Source organism: Chrysemys picta, chromosome 18 (genome assembly GCF_011386835.1).
Source record: "Chrysemys picta bellii isolate R12L10 chromosome 18, ASM1138683v2, whole genome shotgun sequence".
In the NCBI taxonomy this organism is placed as follows: domain Eukaryota; kingdom Metazoa; phylum Chordata; order Testudines; family Emydidae; genus Chrysemys; species Chrysemys picta.
The window spans coordinates 8,067-31,888 of NC_088808.1; the positions used below are offsets into that span (position 1 = coordinate 8,067).

A 23,822-nucleotide genomic window follows, 5' to 3' on the forward strand; every position below is an offset into this window, starting at 1 on the left:
TCAGAAACAAGGCCAATGGCCTTCTCTAGTTGGCCCAATTTTTTATTATGTTTTTGGTTCTTAAAAATATTCCAGACTGCTGCTGCATTATTGGCTTCATCCCACAGGGATCCAGTCAAGTCACTTTTTTTTTTAGAGGAAATAACTCAAGCCCTTTGTTGTGCTAATTTAATGGCAGCCTCTTGTGAGCAATTTGGGTATGTAGAGGTAATTTGGAAACTGGATAAGGGTAATGAAAATTTAACAGTTTCTAGTGTAGTGTTAATTACAGTTCATTGATATTTTAATACATTTTTTTTGGTGTAGTACTATACCACATTTCTAAGCATGGGTCCTACAAGTTTCTTTTTGCCAGTGTATAATTTTTTGTTTCTTTACTAGGGTTAGTTCTTAATGTCTTTTGTAGTCAGGAATCTCTGGACTTTGTGGTTTTAATGAAGCAAGTGTTTTTTTTTCTTTTTTTTTGAAACAGTGTGGTTTAGCATTATACAGGGGAGAGGTTACTAGCACATCACCCTGTAATGGTTTTGCTTTTTCTAGAAAAATCCAGAGGCACAGTAGGTCTGTCAGTGGACAAGGGAGAGGTTACTAGCACTTCACTTTGTCTTTTTTTTTTTTTTGCTGTCTAGAAGACACAGCAGAGCTAGAAGGAGAAATAGGCTTATTATTAGTTGGAGAGTTTTTCCGGGGTGGAGGGGTCTTTTTACAGTGAGAAGCATGGGTCCAGGCAGGTAGTCCTTGGCACTTCACAGTGGTGGTGGTGGTTAACAGGACTTGGAAAGGGCCTTTCCAGTGTGGAGCCAAAGCAGTCTTTCGTTGATGGACTTTACGTAGACTTAGTCTTCTTGTTTCAATGAATGGCAGGGCTGCTAGGGTCTTTGGGTAGCACTTTTTTTATTTGTGAGAAAAGAAACCTAACACATTTCATTAATGCCTGGCAGTGTTTTGCAGATCTTATAGTTGCTTGGGCACATTCAGGCCCCTTTTTTATTGGCTGTCAGCCAAGTCTTAGCTGTGGGTAGTATTTTTGGATGGTGCTAGCATTTTATTTTTGGACTGAGCTTGCTAGCTATTTTTTTTTTAGTTAACTTATTTTGTTTTTTTTTTTTGTTTTTGTTTTTTGGCTTTTTTTAACTTACAAAGGAAACTTTTACTTTTTACTTATACACTTTTTTTTAACAATGAACACATACACATTGCTATTATACAGTACATTAGTTTTATTATTTAATGTATGCTATGTACACTTTTCTAGTAAAATAACTTTATTACAGAGCTTTGGAGCAACAAACCAGGACAAGCACACCCACTTTTGAGGAGTCTACTCGGTACAACTTTAGGTGTCCAATAGCTTTCTTTTTTTTTCAGCCCTTTGGCTAGAAATCTGAAGTAGCCAGAAGGATCCCATGGGCAATATGGGGAGTGGGTTAATCTTCCATGTCTTTGCTTTCAAAGACTGTTGGTATGCAAATTTTAACAACAATTTTTTCAATTAAAAAAAAATCTGGCCAATGAAGTTTTTTTTTTTTACTTAAGCAACTGTATTAGACTTTAGTATATTACATTTTTTTGATTTATTCAAACACTTTTTGTATTTCAAGTTGAATAAAACAAGTATCTGCTTTTTGATTTAACTCTTCTATTTAATTTTGAACTAGACGGTTTTATGAAAATATTAAACTCAACAATTTTGGCCACAAGACAAACACCACAAGACAGGACAAAGAACACAAAAATAATTCTTATTGTGCCAGTAAATGCATGGTACGTTGAATGCTATTCAGCTGGCATCCGTTTTTTTTGATGATTTGAAAGACAAAAGAACAGAGGTCTACCCTTTCTGGGTAGTCAGTCATTGCTTAAAATATTTTTTTTATATACACACATATTTTTGTTGATTTTAGACAAAACAGAGGAATTACCTTATATTTCTTTGTATTTGTTTTATAGGCAGCCCAGGTTTCAGTGGCTTCTACTTTATTAGTTAGAAAATTGCATTAATACAGATGCTTTTTGGCTTGCTTCTAGATCTAAAGCTATCTACAGCTTAAAGATTCTTACTTAAAAAGGGTCACAATTAACTTTACCAGACTTTTGATTGCCTTTTACTTCTAACTCTTGCTTTTAAACACCCAGTGATCTGAAAGGGACGACACAACCTATATTGGTAGGTTTGCATTTCTTTTACTTTTGCTACAATATACACTGCACATGTTCTGGGGAAAATGCACATTCTATTCACAATTCAATTTCTACAACACTAGCCACATCAATTTTTACACAAGGTGTAACTGTTTTTTTTGTGCTTACAAAATCTTCATGCACTCCTAGTAAAGTGACAGCTCGACCACACAGAGCCAGGGGCACTGTCTTTCTTTTTTTTTTTACTAGATTTTTTATTTGCTATTTTGTTACCCAAAAACAAATTCAAATTTTTATTTTTTTTTGAACACTGGGTAAAGGCCATTTACTTACTTCTTTCTTTTTACTATGCCTTCAAAGTTTCTAACCTGTTCTCTAATTTCTTTATTTATTGCTTGCCCGCTTGGGCCCGATCCTGCTTTTCTCGCTGAACTGTCTTTTTCATGGGCACTAGCTTTTTTACTACTAATTTAGATAGGAGGGTGGGCTTCTTAACTAGCCTCCACTCTTCTTGGTCTTTTTTCTTAAACATTCTTACTCACAAGGCTACTCAATCCTCCCTCGTGAGGCTTGCCACTTGGGCAAAACACATGGCCCATTGGCATTTAACTATTCAATTTTCTTTTGTGGCAAACACACTGCTCTTACAGCATATGCAAACACAAATGGTTAAATTTTGACACGTCCCTGAAGGACCGGTACTTGCTTAGCCAGTGCTTCCTTTTCTGCCTGGAAGTCCTGTCTCAAGGCTTGCAACTTGCCTTGGGCGTAGGTTTGAGTTGCTGCCTGGTTCATGATCTATGCTTTTAATTGCTCAATTCTAGTTATCAAGTACACAACTTTTCTCTTTTTTTTAACTTTTTTATTGCCCAGTCCTGCTACGACTGGGGTAGATCCACCTGACACTCTTCTCGGTCAACCGGGGTGGAGAGAGGAATGCTAAATCCCTCTCCGGTTTTCAGACTTACTGCGGCTGAGAGTAGGCACACTTTTATACTCACACACGTACGTCCAGACTGGCCATGTCTGTGTATAACGTTCAGAGAAGGTGCTGTGCAATCTCTAACTTGCTTCCTCTCTTGGGAGGGCAGTTCTTTTACGCCCTGGGGTCTCCTGGGGCGTCTTTTCAGTGATTCCAGTCCAGGCCGGCTGCCTGTGGCTTCTTCAGCTTCCCCAAACCACGCCAGCTCCAGGGTCGCAAAGGCAGACTGTTGGATCTCACTGGACAGTTAAGCTTTGCAAATGTAATCTCAGCACTGTAACTTGTATTGCCTTTGGTTTGACTATGTCTATATTTTTTCACAGTCAGCTGGGGCTGAAAGCAGTTTTTCTTTGTACTTAGCCTGGTCTGCATTGATTCTTGACCTTGAACGCAGATTAACTTTCTTTTTATTTTTGGACCAAGCTGAATTTCAAATTAACCCGTTCTTTTCCTCAATAGACAAATTGCTCCCATTGTGTGTCAGAGGCTTTTTTTGTGATTAAAAGCTCTTCTGAGATGTATGATTTTATCTAGATTGAAGGTAGCTTCTAGTGGGCATTGTTTAGATGAATTTTCACGCGTGTAATGATTCCAATTCTCTAAATACCTGCAGGTTTTAGGACCATAATGTACGTACATGAAATAAGATGGGGTACCCTTAGGGGGTGAGAGGGAATCCTTAGACAGTCCCCCACCCATTTTCCAATCACACACACAGGGAGGAGGATGCCCTGTCCACGCTAGCGGCACATAAACTAAGGATCTCTCCCTACAGGGTATTCACACAGGAGAGACTAACGAGGATGGCTACGACCCTCCTACACCTCCTTTCAGCAAAGAGCGTCGGCTAGTCTCAGAGAGACGGCGCCGCTTACTCTGTTGCATCCAGTGAGATGATCAGACTGTCAGTGGCTCACACGGAGAGGAAAAGGGGAGGGAAGATGGGTTCACACACTCTTAGACCCAGGTAGCCTCCTTGCCGGACGATGCCAGGCCGATTTAGCCCACCGTGGGTCGGATCGCCTAAAAGATCCTCTAGTTACCGGGCTTGCGTTAGAGTAGTTCTGGTCACGAGCCAAAAGACTTCGCAGAGTACTCTGGGCGTCTTCCGGTAACACTCAATTCACACTGCTCACACACACACACACAGACCACACACACACACCAAGGCCTTATACCAGGTACTACTCCTAAGTACCTCCAGGTACTATTCCCAAGTACTTCGATGCATCACTTGAGGCGGTAAAAACCCCTCTTGAGGCGGTAACAACCCCTCAACACAGGTGCAAACCCTATGCACCTAGCATATGCATACAGGGGGCGGCAACAATTCCCCTAAGCCGCTCAGCATCTGACCTTGCTGCACAGTCAATAAGTTCGGATGGCGTGAGCCCAACAGGGACAGACGGCCCCACGGACAGTCCTCCTCCGACACCCCAATAGAGATTTCAAAAGGTCTCCTACCTCTATTGTGGCGCCATGGGGTTCGAAGGGGAACGATCCGTAGCAGCTGCCGGTGCCTCTGCGGGCGTTGCCATCCCGGACGAGCCCCCAAATTGTCGGAGAAAAACAGAGTTCTCACTATTTGTTTAGGTATAGCAAGTCAGATGCTTTATTAACTCTCACAATTGCGCAGAGGGAGAGAGCTAAGCAGGTCTCTCAACAGGTAAACAATTACAGCAAGCATTTATACCTTTTGTTACAGACAATAATGAGCAACAGTTGCATTTTGTTTATACATAGGTCATTCTGATATCTTGTTTTGCTCACTAATGTAGACTCTTAGTCTACATTCCATATTATCTACACAAGGTCGCAGCAACTTCTTACACAGTTCTTTCTCACTTGCCTCACACATTCTTCGCTTTTACAAATCTCGCGTTATTAGGGTTACAGTTAGCCTAACTCTTGCTAATGAACTGTCATGCATTGCATCCCCTTCTTGTCAGTTCTTTCTTTGCTTCTACACAATGAATGAAAGGCTGTCTTTAAACCGAAGGGGGAGGGGTCTTTTGGTAAGGAGGGTAGAAGAATATAAACATCCAGTGAGGATGAGGTTTGAACCTAAACATGTGAAGCAATGTGGATTAAATGGCTAGTATCGTAACTAGTCAGGCACTTCATTTGTAAAGGCACGGAAGTGAAAATCTATGGCCAGCAGAGTTAAGGACATAAGAAGGAGTTTTTAAAAAATCTATTAGTAATTAAAAGAATTCTGACAATGCAACTGCTGTAGGGTCAAGTCATACTGCCTAGAAGTTTCAGCAGAAAAATGTAGAGCTCAAACTCTGTGTTTGGAGGAGGGGTGTGTTTATCCTTTTAAATATCTTCGATCATTTTTGAAGGTAAAAATCATAGAATCATAGAATATCAGGGTTGGAAGGGACCTCAAGAGGTCACCTAGTCCAACCCCCTGCTCAAAGCAGGACCAATTCCGAACTAAATCATCCCAGCCAGGGCTTTGTCAAGCCGGGCCTTAAAAACCTCCAAGGAAGGAGACTCCACCACCTCCCTAGGTAACGCATTCCAGTGTTTCACCACCCTCCTAGTGAAATAGTGTTTCCTAATATCCAACCTGGACCTCCCCCACTGCAACTTGAGACCATTGCTCCTTGTTCTGTCATCTGCCACCACTGAGAACAGCCGAGCTCCATCCTCTTTGGAACCCCCCTTCAGGTAGTTGAAGGCTGCTATCAAATCCCCCCTCATTCTTCTCTTCTGGAGACTAAACAATCCCAGTTCCTTCAGCCTCTCCTCATAAGTCATGTGCTCCAGACCCCTAATCATTTTTGTTGCCCTCTGTTGGACTCTTTCCAATTTTTCCACATCCTTCTTGTAGTGTGGGGCCCAAAACTGGACACAGTATTCCAGATGAGATCTCACCAATGTCGAATAAAGGGGAACGATCACGTTCCTCGATCTGCTGGCAATGCCCCTACTTATACAGCCCAAAATGCCGTTAGCCTTCTTGGCAACAAGAGCACACTGTTGACTCATATCCAGCTTCTCGTCCACTGTGACCCCTACATCCTTTTCTGCAGAACTGCTACCTAGCCATTCGGTCCCTAGTCTGTAGCAGTGCATGGGATTCTTCCGTCCTAAGTGCAGGACTCTGCACTTGTCCTTGTTGAACCTCATCAGGTTCTTTTTTGGCCCACTCCTCTAATTTGTCTAGGTCCCTCTGTATCCGATCCCTACCCTCTAGTGTATCTACCACGCCTCCTAGTTTAGTGTCATCTGCAAACTTGCTGAGAGTGCAGTCCACACCATCCTCCAGATCATTAATAAAGATATTAAACAAAACCGGCCCCAGGACCGACCCTTGGGGCACTCCGCTTGAAACCGGCTGCCAACTGGACATGGAGCCATTGATCACTACCCATTGAGCCCGACGATCTAGCCAGCTTTCTATCCACCTTACAGTCCATTCATCCAGCCCATACTTCTTTAACTTGGCGGCAAGAATACTGTGGGAGACAAAAGCTTTGCTAAAGTCAAGGAATAACACATCCACTGCTTTTCCCTCATCCACAGAGCCAGTTATCTCATCATAGAAGGCAATTAGGTTAGTCAGGCACGACTTCCCCTTCGTGAATCCATGCTGACTGTTCCTGATCACTTTCCTCTCCTCTAAATGTTTCATAATTGATTCCTTGAGGACCTGCTCCATGATTTTTCCAGGGACCGAGGTGAGGCTGACTGGCCTGTAGTTCCCCGGATCCTCCTTCTTCCCTTTTTTAAAGATGGGCACTACATTAGCCTTTTTCCAGTCATCCAGGACCTCCCCCTGATCGCCATAAGTTTTCAAAAATAATGGCTAATGACTCTGCAATCTCACCCACCAACTCCTTCAGCACCCTCGGATGCAGCGCATCCGGCCCCATGGACTTGTGCACGTCCAGTTTTTCTAAATGGTCCCGAACCACTTCTTTCTCCACAGAGGGCTGGTCACCTTCTCCCCATATTGTGCTGTCCAGTGCAGCAATCTGGGAGCTGACCTTGTTTGTGAAGACAGAGGCAAAAAAATCATTGAGTACATTAGCTTTTTCCACATCCTCTGTCACTAGGTTGCCTCCCTCATTCAGTAAGGGGCCCACACTTTCCTTGACTTTCTTCTTGTTGCTAACATACCTGAAGAAACCCTTCTTGTTACTCTTAACATCTCTTGCTAACTGCAACTCCAAGTGTGATTTGGCCTTCCTGATTTCACTCCTGCACGCCTGAGCAATATTTTTATACTCCTCCCTGGTCATTTGTCCAATCTTCCACTTCTTGTAAGCTTCTTTTTTGCGTTTAAGATCAGCAAGAATTTCACTGTTTAGCCAAGCTGCTCGCCTGCCATATTTACTATTCTTTCTACATGTCGGGATGGTTTGTTCCTGCAACCTCAATAAGGATTCTTTAAAATACAGCCAGCTCTCCTGGACCCCTTTGCCCTTCATGTTATTCTCCCAGGGGATCCTGCCCATCCTGCCCATTCCCTGAGGGAGTCAAAGTCTGCTTTTCTGAAGTCCACGATCCGTATTCTGCTGCTCTCCTTTCTTCCTTGTGTCAGGATCCTGAACTCGACCATCTCATGGTCACTGCCTCCCAGGTTCCCATCCACTTTCGCTTTCCCTACTAATTGTTCCCTATTTGTGAGCAGCAGGTCAAGAAGAGCTCTGCCCCTAGTTGGTTCCTCCAGCACTTGCACCAGGAAATTGTCCCCTACACTTTCCAAAAACTTCCTGGATTTTCTGTGCACCCCTGTATTGCTCTCCCAGCAGATATCAGGGTGATTAAAGTCTCCCATGAGAACCAGGGCCTGCAATCTAGCAACATCTGCTAGTTGCCAGAAGAAAGCCTCGTCCACCTCATCCCCCTTGTCTGGTGGTCTATAGCAAACTCCGACCACGACATCACCCTTGTTGCTCACACTTCTCAACTTTATCCAGAGACTCTCAGGTTTTTCTGCAGTTTCATACCGGAGCTCTGAGCAGTCATACTCCTCTCTTATATACAACGCAACTCCCCCACCTTTTTTGCCCTGCCTGTCCTTCCTGAACAGTTTATATCCATCCATGACAGTACTCCAGTCATGTGAGTTATCCCACCAAGTCTCTGTTATTCCAATCGCATCATAGTTCCCTGACTGTGCCAGGACTTCCAGTTCTCCCTGCTTGTTTCCCAGGCTTCTTGCATTTGTGTATAGGCACTTAAGATAACTCATCGATCGTCCCTCTTTCTCAGCATGAGACAGGAGTCCTCCCCTCTTGCGCTCTCCTGCTCGTGCTTCCTCCCAGGATCCCATTTCCCCACTTACCTCAGGGCTTTGGTCTCCTTCCCCCGGTGAACCTAGTTTAAAGCCCTCCTCACTAGGTTAGCCAGGCTGCTGGCGAAGATGCTTTTCCCTCTCTTCGTTAGGTGGAGCCCGTCTCTGCCTAGCACTCCTCCTTCTTGGAACACCATCCCATGGTCGAAGAATCCAAAGCCTTCTCTCCGACACCACCTGTGTAGCCATTCGTTGACTTCCACGATTCGACGGTCCCTACCCAGGTCTTTTCCTTGCGACACCACTCGCGCCTCAAACTCCTTTATCCTTCTTCCCAGAGCCACGTAGTCTGCAGTGATCTGCTCAAGGTCATTCTTGGCAGTATCATTGGTGCCTACGTGGAGAAGCAGGAAGGGGTAGCGATCCGAGGGCTTGATGAGTCTCGGCAGTCTCTCCTTCACATCGTGTATCCTAGCTCCTGGCAAGCAGCAGACCTCTCGGTTTTCCCGGTCGGGGCGGCAGATAGATGACTCAGTCCCCCTGAGGAGGGAGTCCCCGACCACCACCACCCTCCTCCTCCTCTTGGGAGTGGTGGTCGTGGAACCCCCATCCCTAGGACAGTGCATCTTTTGCCTTCCAATCGGTGGAGTCTCCTTCTGCTCCCTTCCCTCAGATGGGTCATCTAGTCCACTCTCCGCATTAGTACCTGTAGAGAGAACATGGAAACGATTGCTCACCTGTATCTCCATTGCTGGTGCATGGACGCTCCTCTTTCTCCTTCTGGAAGTCACATGCTGCCAAACCTCTTCACAATCCTTCTGTCCCTGCTGCGCCTGCTCTGAATCTTCAGAATATTGTGGCCGTAGAAGCATCTCCTGACGTCTGTCCAGGAAATCTTCGTTTTCCCTTATGCAACGCAGAGTCGATACTCGTTTCTCCAGCCCTCGAACCTTCTCTTCCAATATGGAGACCAGCTTGCACTTTGTACAGACAAAGTCGCTTCTGTCCTGTGGAAGAAAGACAAACATGGCACAACCTGTGCAGGTTACAACAGCTGATCGCTCACCTTCCATATCACCGTCCTCTTAAGAGCTTCCTCAACTGTTGCAGGAACTACTCAGAGAAACCTGCAGATGAAAGCCTCAGTGCGCTCTCCCAAAGCGAACTCCCAGGCAAACTCCCTCTGTTAGCCTCTGCTGTTCGCCTCTCAGCTGGTTCGCTGCTGACTGCTCTTATGTACCAGTCAGGACCACTCAAGGCCCACCTGGAACAAAGCACTCCCAGTTGGTACAAGACCAAGTAAAAGGAAGAAGACTTGAAAATCTGCATGAAAGCGTGAGGATCTCTGACTGCCAGGGCAGGGGGGGAGATTTTCATTGAGAGGGATTAAGGGATAAAATAGTCTTTTGCTGGAGCAAAGGGAGAGCTTTTTGCAGTTTAATTTTACCAATTGATAAACCCACCATCCTGCTACCCCAGCTCAGAGTCCATTGTCACCTCCCCTAAATACTGGCAAAGCATCTTGGTGGCCCTGAGACACACCCCTTAGTCTGGCCCTTCTCTCACATGCAAAACCTTCACTGATGCCAGAGCAGTCACCTCCCAATTAGGTCCCCTGGCAGTCACAGCTCTTCGAGCAGCTCCTCTGGGTGATGCCCTCAGTGTCTGTGCAAAAACACCTAGCAGCTTTTTCCTCCTTGGGCCAGTGGTGAGTTTCCCTGCCTCTCACACAGGAGCCCAGGTGTTGATTCCCCAACAAGGAGGCTGCAATTTTGACACAAATATCCAAAGTTGGACACTGAGGTCTGGCCTATACTAGGAATTTCCTTTGGTGGAGCTACGTTGCTCAGGGGTATAAAAAAAGCCACCCCTTGAGATATGCAGCTATTGACCTTACCCCAGGTGTAAACCAGTGCTAGACTGACTCCCATCACCATAGCTACTGCCTCTCAGCATAGCTACTGCCAATGGGAGAAGCCTTCTCACCACTGTAGGTAGCATCTTCACTGAGGAGCTGTAATGGGGCAGCTGCACCGCTGTAGTGTTTTAAGAGCACACAAGCCCTGACTCAGATCTTCCTTCTGATCAGCCCTTTCCTTTGTGCAGATCCATGAACAGCAAAACATTTCTGTGCCTCTTACAGAGGGGAGGGATAGCTCAATAGTTTGGCATTGGCCTGCTAAACCCAGGGTTGTGAGTTCACTCCTTGAGGGGACTGTTTAGGGATCTGGGGCAAAAAATTGGGGATTGGTTTTGCTTTGAGCAGGGGGTTGGACTAGATGACCTCCTGAGGTCCCTTCCAACCCTGATCTTTTATGACTACCTGAACCAGGACATTCAACTCTATTGAAACCTTCTCTCCTGCAATGGAAATGATCAGACAGAGGGAAGGTAGCCACCTTTCTCCCTGACAGTGAGATATTCGCTCTCCTCTTTCTTCATGCTGCTGTTGTTATTCCATGCTTTGGCCGGATGAGAACTGGAACATGCTAGGAGAGCACCTGCCCCACTGAGCTTTCTAGGCTGGTTGCAGACCCAATGTTGTTCACACGGCTTCACTTGGCTGAATCAAATTGAAATCTGAATCTTTGGAAGTTTGCCTGACACTGGTCATCTTGGCTGTTTCATGTTTCTGTAATGAGATGGCTGATTTACTTGTATATACCATCTCTGCTTTACCCTGGTCTGGGCAATCCTGACTGCCAAAAAAACTCTCACTGCTCAGCACTGAGTGATGCCCATAAGCCTATTTCAAGGACGATCCTGCCTGAATCCCACCCCTCCCCTTGTTTAAAAAAATGATTCTGGAATTTCTGGGGAGTTTTGAAAGCCATGATCACTAGGGAAAGATCCTGGCTCTGCTTAGGCATCCACTGCTGCAGAGATCTGCAGAGACATCAGCAAACCTTGATTTGAAAGTGATTTGTATCCCACAGGCATGTTGAATACAGAAGAGGGCCTCATTGTGCTATTTGACAGTGGTGTAACTCCCTTGACTTCTATAGATCTACTCTGGATTTAACTGGCTTAACTGAGAGCAGAGTTTGGTTCAAGAGTCTCCATTCACTCTCAAAGTCAAAAAGCATTGATCCACAGATGGAGACCTTGGCACTTACTGTTAGCTCGAAGGAAGAGAAAATGACCTAGATGGAAAATCCCTCCTGGAAGATTGAAGGAAGACTTAATGTGTAACGTCACCAGGTCCTGGCCTCCCCAGGAAAAGAGATGAGAGAGTCTCCTTGTGCCACTGAGCCCTGGGGCAGGATGGAATGGAGCATGGAGCAGGATGGAGCTGTTGCAGGGTGAATTGCTAGTTGAGGATACCACCCAGGGACATTGCAATGCTTAACTTTTAGGCACCCTGCGGTGTCCAGGCTCCCCATACAATGCATGGGAAGAGTTAGATGTGTGTGTGTGTCTCTGTGTGTGTGTGTGTATATATATACATAGGTATTAGATATTAGTTATTGGTCATAAATCAAATTGTGTTATCATAATAAACGTGGCATCTTGTCTTGTCCCCTGAAACGATCCTGTGTGGTTTTGTCTGCGTAACAGGAGTGGCCCACTGACCCACCTCTGAACGCACGGGCCACCAGCCTTGTAAGCCTATCTGCTTTCAGAAGCTGCAGCCTGATCGTGTCGCTTCTTCTCTGTATTCCAAGTTGACCTTGAACTCCTTGAAATGTCAGGTCAGCAAAGCTAGTATTACTGAGACGTTAGTCCATGGGCAGTACTGATGGAGGCCTGCTTTCCCCACAATCATTCTGCTGTTGGTGAGGGAGAGCGGCACGGTCCCAGGTCCCCTGCCCATCTGTCAATGACTGAGCTCAGACACGCTGGGACAGAGTTTATTTTTTCTAGGAAAGCTGATATCTTAAGGGATTTTGAATGGGGGAAGCAGGATGACGCTAATCTAGCAGCAATTGAATAAGGCCCTTTATCTTTGCCTTTGCCTTCCTGTGTCACTGTCTACAGTTTTTAAATAATGTTATGGGTTTTGTTGTTTTTCATATCAGCTCTGCCAGTTCCTGGCAGCTCTTCTCCTCACTCGAAAACTCCAGCCATCATACCCCATCTGTGGCAGCCACATTATAAGAAACTTGAATCGACTAAGGCCTGGTCTACACTACGAGTTTAGGTCAACTTTAGCAGCGTTAAATCGAATTAAGCCTGGACACGTTCACATGACGAAGCCCTTTCTTTCGACTTAAGGGGCCCTTTAAACCGGTTTCTTTACTCCACCTCCGACGAGGGGATTAGCGCTAAAATCAGCCTTTGCGGGTTGGATTTGGGGTAGTGTGGATGGAATTCGACGTTATTGGCCTCCGGGAACTATCCCACAGTACTTCATTGTGACCGCTCTGGACAGCACTCTCAACTCAGATGCACTGACCAGGTACACAGGAAAAGCCCCGAACGTTTGAATTTCATTTCCTGTTTGCCCAGCGTGGAAAGCACAGGTGACCACGCAGAGCTCATCAGCATAGGTAACCGTGATGGAGTCCCAGGATCGCAAAAGAGCTCCAGCATGGACAGAATGGGAGGTACGGGATCTGCTCGCCATATGGGGAGATGAATCAGTGCTAGCTGAACTCTGTAGCAGTAAACAAAATGGCAAAATATTAGAAAAGGTCTCCAAGGCCATGAAGGACAGAGGCCATAACAGGGACGCACAGCAGTGCCGCGTGAAAATTAAGGAGCTAAGGCAAGCCTACCACAAAGCCAGAGAGGCAAACGGAAGGTCCGGGGCAGAGCTGCAAACATGCTGCTTCTACGCGGAGCTGCATGCCATGCTAGGGGGTGCAGCTACCACTACCCCAACCATGTGCTATGACTCTGTCACTGGAGAAACACACAGGGAAGAGGGTTCGGGGTATGAGGAAGATGAGGATGAAGATAATGTAGATAGCTCACAGCAGCAAGGAAGCGGAGAAACCGGTTTCCCCAACAGCCAGGATATGTTTATCACCCTGGACCTGGAACCAGTAACCCCCGAACTCACCATGCTCCTGCTCGGCTTAACAGAAATGTTCCCCGCTGTTAGCCACGCAGTTGGGGGGAGGGGTGAAGTGATCATCCACGATAATTGGGTGTGTGGGGGGGAAGGGGGTTAGTTGGGTTTGTGCTGCATGTTAACCCGGGAACGGCAGCCCCTCCTTTTACATTGCAAACCCATTTTAAATGGCCAACCTAATGGGTCCTTGGTATGGGAAATGAGGGCGCTACTGTTTGAAACCATTCCCACATGTTAAGAAAGTTAAAAAAGCCAAAAGACTGTGGCTTACCATGGCTGCCTGCAAGCCGAAATCTGTTGCCTGGCACTGCGTGAGTGATCTCTCACACCAAACCGGCAGGCCCTCAATATAAGAGGAAAAATGCGACCTCGTAACGAAAGCACATGTGCTGTGTAATGTGAACAGCAAAATTTAACGTGAAAGAGTGTACTCATTGTTCTCTAAAATGTGTCTTTTTAACCACCTCTCCCTTCTCCTCCACCAGCTGCAAATGTTTTTCCTTCGCAGAGGCTAGTGAAGATTAGAAGGAGAAAACGGCGGACTCGGGATGACATGTTCACGGAGCTCCAGATGTCCTCCCACGCTGAAAGAGCACAGCAGAATGCGTGCAGGCAGTCAATGTCAGACTACAGCAAAGCACAGTATGAACGAGAGGAGAGGTGGTGGGCTGAATTGCGGGATGAACAGAGCAAGTGGCGGGCTGAAGATGATAGGTGGCATCAGCTTGCACACAGAAGGCAAGAGTCGATGCTCTGGCTGCTGGAGCATCAAACTGATACGGTCCAGCGTATGGTTGAGCTGCAGGAAAGGCAGCAGTAGCAGAGACCGCCGCTACAGCCCCTGTGTAACCAACAGCCCTCCTCCTCAAGTTCCATAGCCTCCTCGCCCAGACGCCCAAGAACACTGGGGGGGGGCCTCCGGCCACCCAGTCACTCCACCCCAGATGATTGCCCAAGCATCGGAAGGCTGGCCTTCAAGAAGTGTTAAAGTTTTAAACTGCAGTGTGTCCTCCCCCACCCATCCCAGGCTACCTTGGCAATTATCCCCCTAGTTGTGTGATGAATTAATAAAGAATGCATGAATGTGAAGTAACAATGACTTTATTGCCTCTGCAAGCGGTGCTCGAAGGGGGAGGGGAGGGTGGGGTGGTTGGTTTACAGGGAAGTAGAGTGAACCGGGTGGGGGGGTGGGGCGGAGGGTTCATCAAGGAGAAACAAACAGAAGTTTCACACCGTAGCCTGGCCAGTCACAAAACTCATTTTCAAAGCTTCTCTGATGCGCACCGCACCCTGCTGTGCTCTTCTAACCGCCCTGGTGTCTGGCTGTGTGTAATCAGCGGCCAGGTGATGTGCCTCAACTTCCCACCCCGCCATAAATGTCTCCCCCTTACTCTCATAGATATTGCTGCTTGCTGTGCGCTCCACAATAACAATGGGGATATTCTTTTCACTGAGGTCTGAGCGAGTCAGTAAGCTGCGCCAGCGTGTTTTTAAATGTCCAAATGCACATTCCGCCAGCATTCGGCACTTGCTCAGCCTATAGGCTGAACTATAGTTGAACAGGTCCTGACTACTGTCCAGGCTGCCTGTGTATGGCTTCATGAGCCATGGCATTAAGGGGTAAGCTGGGTCCCCAAGGATAACTATAGGCATTTCAACATCCCCAATGGTTATTTTCTGGTCTGGGAAGAAAGTCCCTTCCTCCAGCTTTCGAAACAGACCAGAGTGCCTGAAGACGCGAGCATCATGTACCTTTCCCGGCCATCCCACGTTGATGTTGGTGAAACGTCCCTTGTGATCCACCAGGGCTTGCAGAAGCATTGAAAAGTACCCCTTGCGGTTTATGTACTCGGTGGCTTGGTGCTCTGGTGCCAAGATAGGGATATGGGTTCCGTCTATCGCCCCACCACAGTTTGGGAATCCCATTGCAGCAAAGCCATCCACTATGGCCTGCACATTTCCCAGAGTCACTACCCTTGATATCACCAGGTCTTTGATTGCCCTGGCAACTTGGATCACAGCAGCCCCCACAGTAGATTTGCCCACTCCAAATTGATTCCCGACTGACCGGTAGCTGTCTGGCGTTGCAAGCTTCCACAGGGCTATCGCCACTCGCTTCTCAACTGTGAGGGCTGCTCTCATCCTGGTATTCTGGTGCTTCAGGGCAGGGGAAAGCAAGTCACAAAGTTCCATGAAAGTGCCCTTACGCATGCGAAAGTTTCTCAGCCATTGGGAATTGTCCCACACCTGCAGCACGATGCGGTCCCACCAGTCTGTGCTTGTTTCCCGGGCCCAGAATTGGCATTCCACGGCATGAATCTGCCCCAGTAACACCATGATTTGCACATTGCTGGGGCCTGTACTTTGTGAGAGGTCTATGTCCATATCAATTTCCTCATCATTCTCGTCGCCGCGCTGCAGTCGCCTCCTCGGCTGGTCCTGGTTTTGCTTTGGCATGTCCTGGCTCTGCATATACTCCAGGACAATGCGTGTGGTGTTCATAGTGCTCATAATTGCCGCGGTGATTTAGCGGGCTCCATGATCCCAGTGCTATGGCGTCTGGTCTGAAAAAAGGCGCGAAACTAGTATCTGACAGACGGAGGGAGGGAGGGGCGAGTGATGACATGGCATACAGGTACAGGGAATTAAAATCAACAACGGTGGCTGTGCATCAGGGAGAAACACAAACAACTGTCACACAGAATGGCCCCCCCCAAAGATTGAACTCAAAACCCTGGGTTTAGCAGGCCGTTGATTTCACGGAGGGAGGGGGAAACAAATTAATACAGAACAAATCTATTTTTTACATCTTAAGCTGGCAGACGACGGTGCAGCATGACTGATAGCCCTCGGCATCTTCTGGGTGCTTGGCAGAAAATACTGGGTGCTTGGTAGAAAATAGCATACTACGACTGATAGCCATCATCGTCGGGACTGCCCATGATTGACAGCCACTGCAGTACAATGACAACGGATACCAATCATAATATACCATCTTCTACCAAAAGGCAAGGGGCTGCTGCTGTGTACAATGCAGCCCCATGTCTGCCAGCCCCACGTCTGCCAGCACCCGGATTGGCGATGAAGTCTACCAGTCATACTGCACTGTCTACTGCCAAAAGGCAATTAGCTGTTGCTGTGTAGCAATGCAGTACCACGTCTGCCGGCACCCAGAGGACATATGGTGACGGTGAGCTGAGCTGAGCTGAGCGGGCTCCATGCTTGCCGTGGTATGTTGTCTGCACAGGTAACCCAGGTAAAAAGGCGCGAATCGATTGTCTGCCATTGCTCTGATGGAGGGGGAGGTGCCTGACGACATGTATCCAGAACCCCTCGCGACACTGTTTTGCATCATTCAGGCATTGGGATCTCAACCCAGAATTCCAAGGGGCGGCGGAGACTGCGGGAACTGTGGGATAGCTGTGGGATAGCTACCCACAGTGCAAGGCTCCAGAAGTCAACGCTAGCCTCGGTACTGTGGACGCGGTCCGCCGACTTCATGCACTTAGAGCATTTTATGTGGGGACACACATAATCGGCTGTATACAACCGATTTCTATAAAACCGGCTTCTATAAATTCGACCTAATTTCATAGTGTAGACATACCCTAAGTTGCAAGAGGGTCTTTGGTGCAGAACCTGAACTGTCTTTTGCTGTACTTGTTACTCCTTGGAAAGCTGTGGTCACTGTTAAAGCAACCAGCCATTTCTGTGTCCCAGCAACTACCAACAGCAACTGCCAGTCCTGTGTCCACGGTGTGTCATGAAGACAAAGGGCACAATGCAACCCTGATGCAACTCAAAGCTGCTCTGCCAGGGAGGACTGTGGTACAAGAGGCTTAAAATGTGTCCAAATGAAAGTGCTGGGGTCTCCCACGTGGTCCAGAGGGATTGTGGGATCTTCTCTGGGTGTATCTAACTGCAAAGGTGTTGCACCTCTTGTATTCCATGCTTTGCCCGTGCCCTAGAGTGGAGTGTGGGGGCAAAAGCTGTCAGCCACTGCGGGGACCCCAGAGCTCCAAGATGCTGACCCCGGAGCTCTGAGCTGCAGCGGGGGCTTTGGAGCTCTGAGCCATTGCCACAGGGGATGGGGGATGGAGCTGTTAGTCCCCTCCAGTCTTCCGCTCCTTTGTTTTTAGTAAACATCACAGACAGACTTCTTTGAATTTCTTTCTATTGCCCATGACCTGTCAGTAGCTTTTACTGGACATTACCGTGACAACATTACCTTACTGTTCACGCTAAGTACGCTTTTCCAGACAGTTGTGCATCCACCTAGGCTGTAGTTCCCTAGTTTCCTTATAAGTAGGTCATGTGAAATAGTATCAAATAGTATCAAAAGCCTTACTAGAGCTGAGATATATACCGCTTCCTCTATCCCCAAGGCTTGTTACACTGCACTGCTACCCAGCAGTGTGGGGTGGGATGGGGGGATTAAGTTTGCTCTCAGGGCAGAGACATAGTATTGTATGTGTATGTGTCATCTGCTGGCTGGGTGGCATAAATATAGTTGTTAAATAACTGACTGAAACCAACCCAGATCAACTAACACACGCTCCAGTGACTCATGAATCGATACTCAACAGTGGAAACTCTGGCCAGCAGGGTGGTGAACTCGGCATCGCTCTGCATGGAGAAACAAAGGACAGATGTGTCTAGCAAAGTATAAATGTGGGTTCTGGAAGAAGCTTGGGGCTCTCACCTGGGCTGAAAGAAGGAAGTCAGAGGGAGACAGAGACAGAGCCTGAGAATGGAGTTCACTGCAGCTTGGCTTGTGCATTGTGGCTTGACCAGAGTGGACTATGCTTTAACCTTCTTTTCTTTTATGCTCAGGACTTCCAGTGCTGCGTTCCAATTGACCAATAAACCCTCCTCTGGTCTGAAAAGGCTGCCTGAGGGTGTCACTGTCACTGCGAATACTTGCTGAAGGGCAGTAGGGGTTCTCACGACACATGTTTTGGTGGCAGTGCTAACAATTTTTCCTAAAATACTTAACTTTAGGGGGGAGAAATGTACATATCCACATCCAAGTCATTGTCATTTATTTATGTAGGGCTTTTTTACAGACTGAATAATCAAAATAATGTACAGTTGTCCTCTATTCTTTACCGGAGCTAAACAGAATAGAAACACAAATAAGGTGCTTTTTGTTATTTCTTGTTCTTTTTAGTTGATTTTTTTGACCTGCTAGTAAGTCAACTGTGAAAAGTGATACTTGTGCATTAATGTCACTTTTCATGACCTCCCAGCTAGCTACTAAGTCTGACAAGAAAAGTGATATTAACAAACAAACAAATATAACTTTTCACAGCAGATTTACTCAGCCTTGGCTATTCCAGGGACAAATTAAGCCCTGGATGGGGAGGTGGGCATGGAGGCAGTGGGGGTCAGGGGCGATGGGACGTGAGGGAGGTGAGCCCAGGGGCCAAAGCCCCAGGGCTGGAGCCTGCTGCCTGTCACCCCAAGACTGAAGTCTGACCCCACTGCCTCTGGGAAGATGGGGAACTCACTGGTTGCCTGCTTCTCCAGCATTTGTATCTCTAGAGGGAGGCAGGGCCCAACCCCTGCTGGGAGCACGTGGTGAGGGGGCCACTGCTTCCCACACACACATCACTGCATAGGAGGCTGTGTTCACAAGAAAAGACCTTGGTGGCTTCATTTGAGAAACACTCCGCTTGTCCCTGAAGAGTGGAGGAGGAGGAGGAGGAAATCAAGTCATTATTTCTGCAAGGAGCAGAACTCTGGAGTAGCTTTATTCAGTGGCGCACTGCTTCTGGGCTTGGCCAGTCCACACTGACGGGTGGGATGGGGTGGTGGTGTAGAACTGGGGCTGGCAGGGCTAAAGACAATAAGCACTTTAAGTATATTAGGAACAAAAGCAATCTTACAATGGCCTAGATGGAGACAGCAAACAGGTTAATGATGCAGAAAAGGCAGCTGTGTTCAATAAATATTTCTGTTTTGTGGCTTTCTTCCTTTGCAGGACTGTAGTGTACAGTTTTCACTCTCTTCTCGGTGACTCTGTATTTATCTATGTATATTTCCAGAAAATGTTCCATTGTTCAAAGCCAAGGGCACAATGAGACAATAAGCACTTTAAGTATATTAGGAACAAAAGCAATCTTACAATGGCCTAGATGGAGACAGCAAACAGGTTAATGATGCAGAAAAGGCAGCTGTGTTCAATAAATATTTCTGTTTTGTGGCTTTCTTCCTTTGCAGGACTGTAGTGTACAGTTTTCACTCTCTTCTCGGTGACTCTGTATTTATCTATGTATATTTCCAGAAAATGTTCCATTGTTCAAAGCCAAGGGCACAATGAGACAATAAGCACTTTAAGTATATTAGGAACAAAAGCAATCTTACAATGGCCTAGATGGAGACAGCAAACAGGTTAATGATGCAGAAAAGGCAGCTGTGTTCAATAAATATTTCTGTTTTGTGGCTTTCTTCCTTTGCAGGACTGTAGTGTACAGTTTTCACTCTCTTCTCGGTGACTCTGTATTTATCTATGTATATTTCCAGAAAATGTTCCATTGTTCAAAGCCAAGGGCACAATGAGCCTTGCAGAGACATAACAAGTACAAACCCTTTTATTTAGATCAGTCCCTAGCTATGTACTAGTGCCTCCTTGCTCAGAGTGAAAACCACTTGGTGGTTTATTTGTCAGTCTCAGCAGCACAATCTACTGGTGAGTCCATTACAATGCATAACACTTATATGAATTCACATGGCATCGGCCCTCTTTCTGAAAGCATCCTCCCAGGATGGACTCTGTAGACTGGGGTGTAAATACATCTGTTCGGAGCATGCAGCCACAAAGCTCTCTTCCCCATTCTGCTTTCCAAATGAGATAACCCGGCCCCAACACATATAGATCCTTTAGGAGTTTAATATAAACAACTAGGGATTGAGAATATTTCTCTAGATTTCATAATGAATCAATCTCTCCAGAGGCTGGAGTCCTCTGTCCATCCATGGCAGAGATACTGTGACAGGTAGGGAGTATTAACCGGATAATATTGCATGGGAGTTTTACTAGTTTATTGTCTGCACTAATACTAGATGGTGATGGGATATAACTGTTGTAACCTGCACAGGTTGTGCCATGTTTGTCTTTCTTCCACAGGACAGAAGCGACTTTGTCTGTACAAAGTGCAAGCTGGTCTCCATGTTGGAAGAGAAGGTTCGAGGGCTGGAGAAACGAGTGTCGACTCTGCGTTGCATAAGGGAAAATGAAGATTTCCTGGACAGACGTCAGGAGATGCTTCTACGGCCACAATGTTCTGAAGATTCAGAGCAGGCGCAGCAGGGACAGAAGGATTGTGAGGAGGTTTGGCAGCATGTGACCTCCAGAAGGAGAAAGAGGAGCGTCCATGCACCAGCAATGGAGATACAGGTGAGCAATCGTTTCCATGTTCTCTCTACAGGTACTAATGCGGAGAGTGGACTAGATGACCCATCTGAGGGAAGGGAGCAGAAGGAGACTCCACCGATTGGAAGGCAAAAGATGCACTGTCATAGGGATGGGGGTTCCACGACCACCACTCCCAAGAGGAGGAGGAGGGTGGTGGTGGTCGGGGACTCCCTCCTCAGGGGGACTGAGTCATCTATCTGCCGCCCCGACCGGGAAAACCGAGAGGTCTGCTGCTTGCCAGGAGCTAGGATACACGATGTGACGGAGAGACTGCCGAGACTCATCAAGCCCTCGGATCGCTACCCCTTCCTGCTTCTCCACGTGGGCACCAATGATACTGCCAAGAATGACCTTGAGCGGATCACTGCAGACTACGTGGCTCTGGGAAGAAGGATAAAGGAGTTTGAGGCGCAAGTGGTGTTCTCGTCCATCCTCCCTGTGCAAGGAAAAGGCCGGGGTAGAGACCGTCGAATCGTGGAAGTCAACGAATGGCTACGCAGGTGGTGTCGGAGAGAAGGCTTTGGATTCTTCGACCATGGGATGGTGTTCCAAGAAGAAGGAGTGCTAGACAGAGACGGGCTCCACCTAACGAAGAGAGGGAAGAGCATCTTCGCCAGCAGGCTGGCTAACCTAGTGAGGAGGGCTTTAAACTAGGTTCACCAGGGGAAGGAGACCAAAGCCCTGAGGTAAGTGGGGAAATGGGATCCTGGGAGGAAGCACATACAGGAGAGCGCAAGAGGGGAGGACTCCTGTCTCATGCTGAGAAAGAGGGACGATCGATGAGTTATCTTAAGTGCCTATACACAAATGCAAGAAGCCTGGGAAACAAGCAGGGAGAACTGGAAGTCCTGGCACAGTCAGGGAACTATGATGTGATTGGAATAACAGAGACTTGGTGGGATAACTCACATGACTGGAGTACTGTCATGGATAGATATAAACTGTTCAGGAAGGACAGGCAGGGCAGAAAAGGTGGGGGAGTTGCGTTGTATGTAAGAGAGGAGTATGACTGCTCAGAGCTCCGGTATGAAACTGCAGAAAAACCTGAGAGTCTCTGGATAAAGTTGAGAAGTGTGAGCAACAAGGGTGATGTCGTGGTTGGAGTCTGCTATAGACCACCAGACCAGGGGGATGAGGTGGACGAGGCTTTCTTCTGGCAACTAACAGAAGTTGCTAGATCGCAGGCCCTGGTTCTCATGGGAGACTTTAATCACCCTGATATCTGCTGAGAGAGCAATACAGCGGTGCACAGGCAATCCAGGATGTTTTTGGATAGTGTAGGGGACAATTTCCTGGTGCAAGTGCTGGAGGAATCAACTAGGGGCAAAGCTTTTCTTGACCTGCTACTCACAAACAGGGAAGAACTAGTAGGGGAAGCAAAAGTGGATGGGAACCTGGGAGGCAGTGACCATGAGATGGTCGAGTTCAGGATCCTGACACAAGGAAGAAAGGAGAGCAGCAGAATACGGACCCTGGACTTCAGAAAAGCAGACTTTGACTCCCTCAGGGAACAGATGGGCAGGATCCCCTGGGAGAATAACATGAAGGGCAAAGGGGTCCAGGAGAGCTGGCTGTATTTTAAAGAATCCTTATTGAGGTTGCAGAAACAAACCATCCCGATGTGTAGAAAGAATAGTAAATATGGCAGGCGACCAGCTTGGCTAAACAGTGAAATCCTTGCTGATCTTAAACGCAAAAAAGAAGCTTACAAGAAGTGGAAGATTGGACAAATGACCAGGGAGGAGTATAAAAATATTGCTCAGGCGTGCAGGAGTGAAATCAGGAAGGCCAAATCACACTTGGAGTTGCAGTTAGCAAGAGATGTTAAGAGTAACAAGAAGGGTTTCTTCAGGTATGTTAGCAACAAGAAGAAAATCAAGGAAAGTGTGGGCCCCTTACTGAATGAGGGAGGCAACCTAGTGACCGAGGATGTGGAAAAAGCTAATGTACTCAATGATTTTTTTGCCTCTGTCTTCACGCACAAGGTCAGCTCCCAGATTGCTGCACTGGGCAGTACAGCATGGGGAGAAGGTGACCAACCCTCTGTGGAGAAAGAAGTGGTTCGGGAATATTTAGAAAAACTGGATGTGCACAAGTCCATGGGGCCGGATGCGCTGCATCCGATGGTGCTAAAGGAGTTGGCGGGTGAGATTGCAGAGCCATTAGCCATTATTTTTGAAAACTCATGGCGATCGGGGGAGGTCCTGGATGACTGGAAAAAGGCTAATGTAGTGCCCATCTTTAAAAAAGGGAAGAAGGAGGATTCGGGGAACTACAGGCCAGTCAGCCTCACCTCAGTCCCTGGAAAAATCATGGAGCAGGTCCTCAAGGAATCAATTATGAAACATTTAGAGGAGAGGAAAGTGATCAGGAACAGTCGGCATGGATTCACGAAGGGGAAGTCGTGCCTGACTAACCTAATTGCCTTCTATGATGAGATAACTGGCTCTGTGGATGAGGGGAAAGCAGTGGATGTGTTGTTCCTTGACTTTAGCAAAGCTTTTGATACGGTCTCCCACAGTATTCTTGCTGCCAAGTTAAAGAAGTATGGGCTGGATGAATGGACTGTAAGGTGGATAGAAAGCTGGCTAGATCGTCGGGCTCAACGGGTAATGATCAATGGCTCCATGTCTAGTTGGCAGCCGGTTTCAAGCGGAGTGCCCCAAGGGTCGGTCCTGGGGCCGGTTTTGTTTAATATCTTTATTAATGATCTGGAGGATGGTGTGGACTGCACTCTCAGCAAGTTTGCAGATGACACTAAACTAGGAGGCGTGGTAGATACACTAGAGGGTAGGGATCGGATACAGAGGGACCTAGACAAATTAGAGGATTGGGCCGAAAAAAACCTGATGAGGTTCAACAAGGACAAGTGCAGAGTCCTGCACTTAGGACGGAAGAATCCCATGCACTGCTACAGACTAGGGACCGAATGGCTAGGTAGCAGTTCTGCAGAAAAGGACCTAGGGGTCACAGTGGACGAGAAGCTGGATATGAGTCAACAGTGTGCTCTTGT

The 23,822-nt window shown here is 47.1% G+C and overlaps 1 long non-coding RNA gene across 1 annotated transcript; it reads right to left on the bottom strand.

Moving 5' to 3' along the window:
• Window positions 1–422: 422 nt before the first annotated feature.
• On the bottom strand, window positions 423–5,086 carry LOC135976479 (uncharacterized). The gene is made up of 2 exons (XR_010593604.1): window positions 4,589–5,086; window positions 423–3,350 (listed from the first exon to the last, which is right to left on the bottom strand). It is a non-coding gene; the product is annotated as an uncharacterized LOC135976479 (long non-coding RNA).
• Between the last annotated feature and the right edge of the window lie 18,736 nt (window positions 5,087–23,822).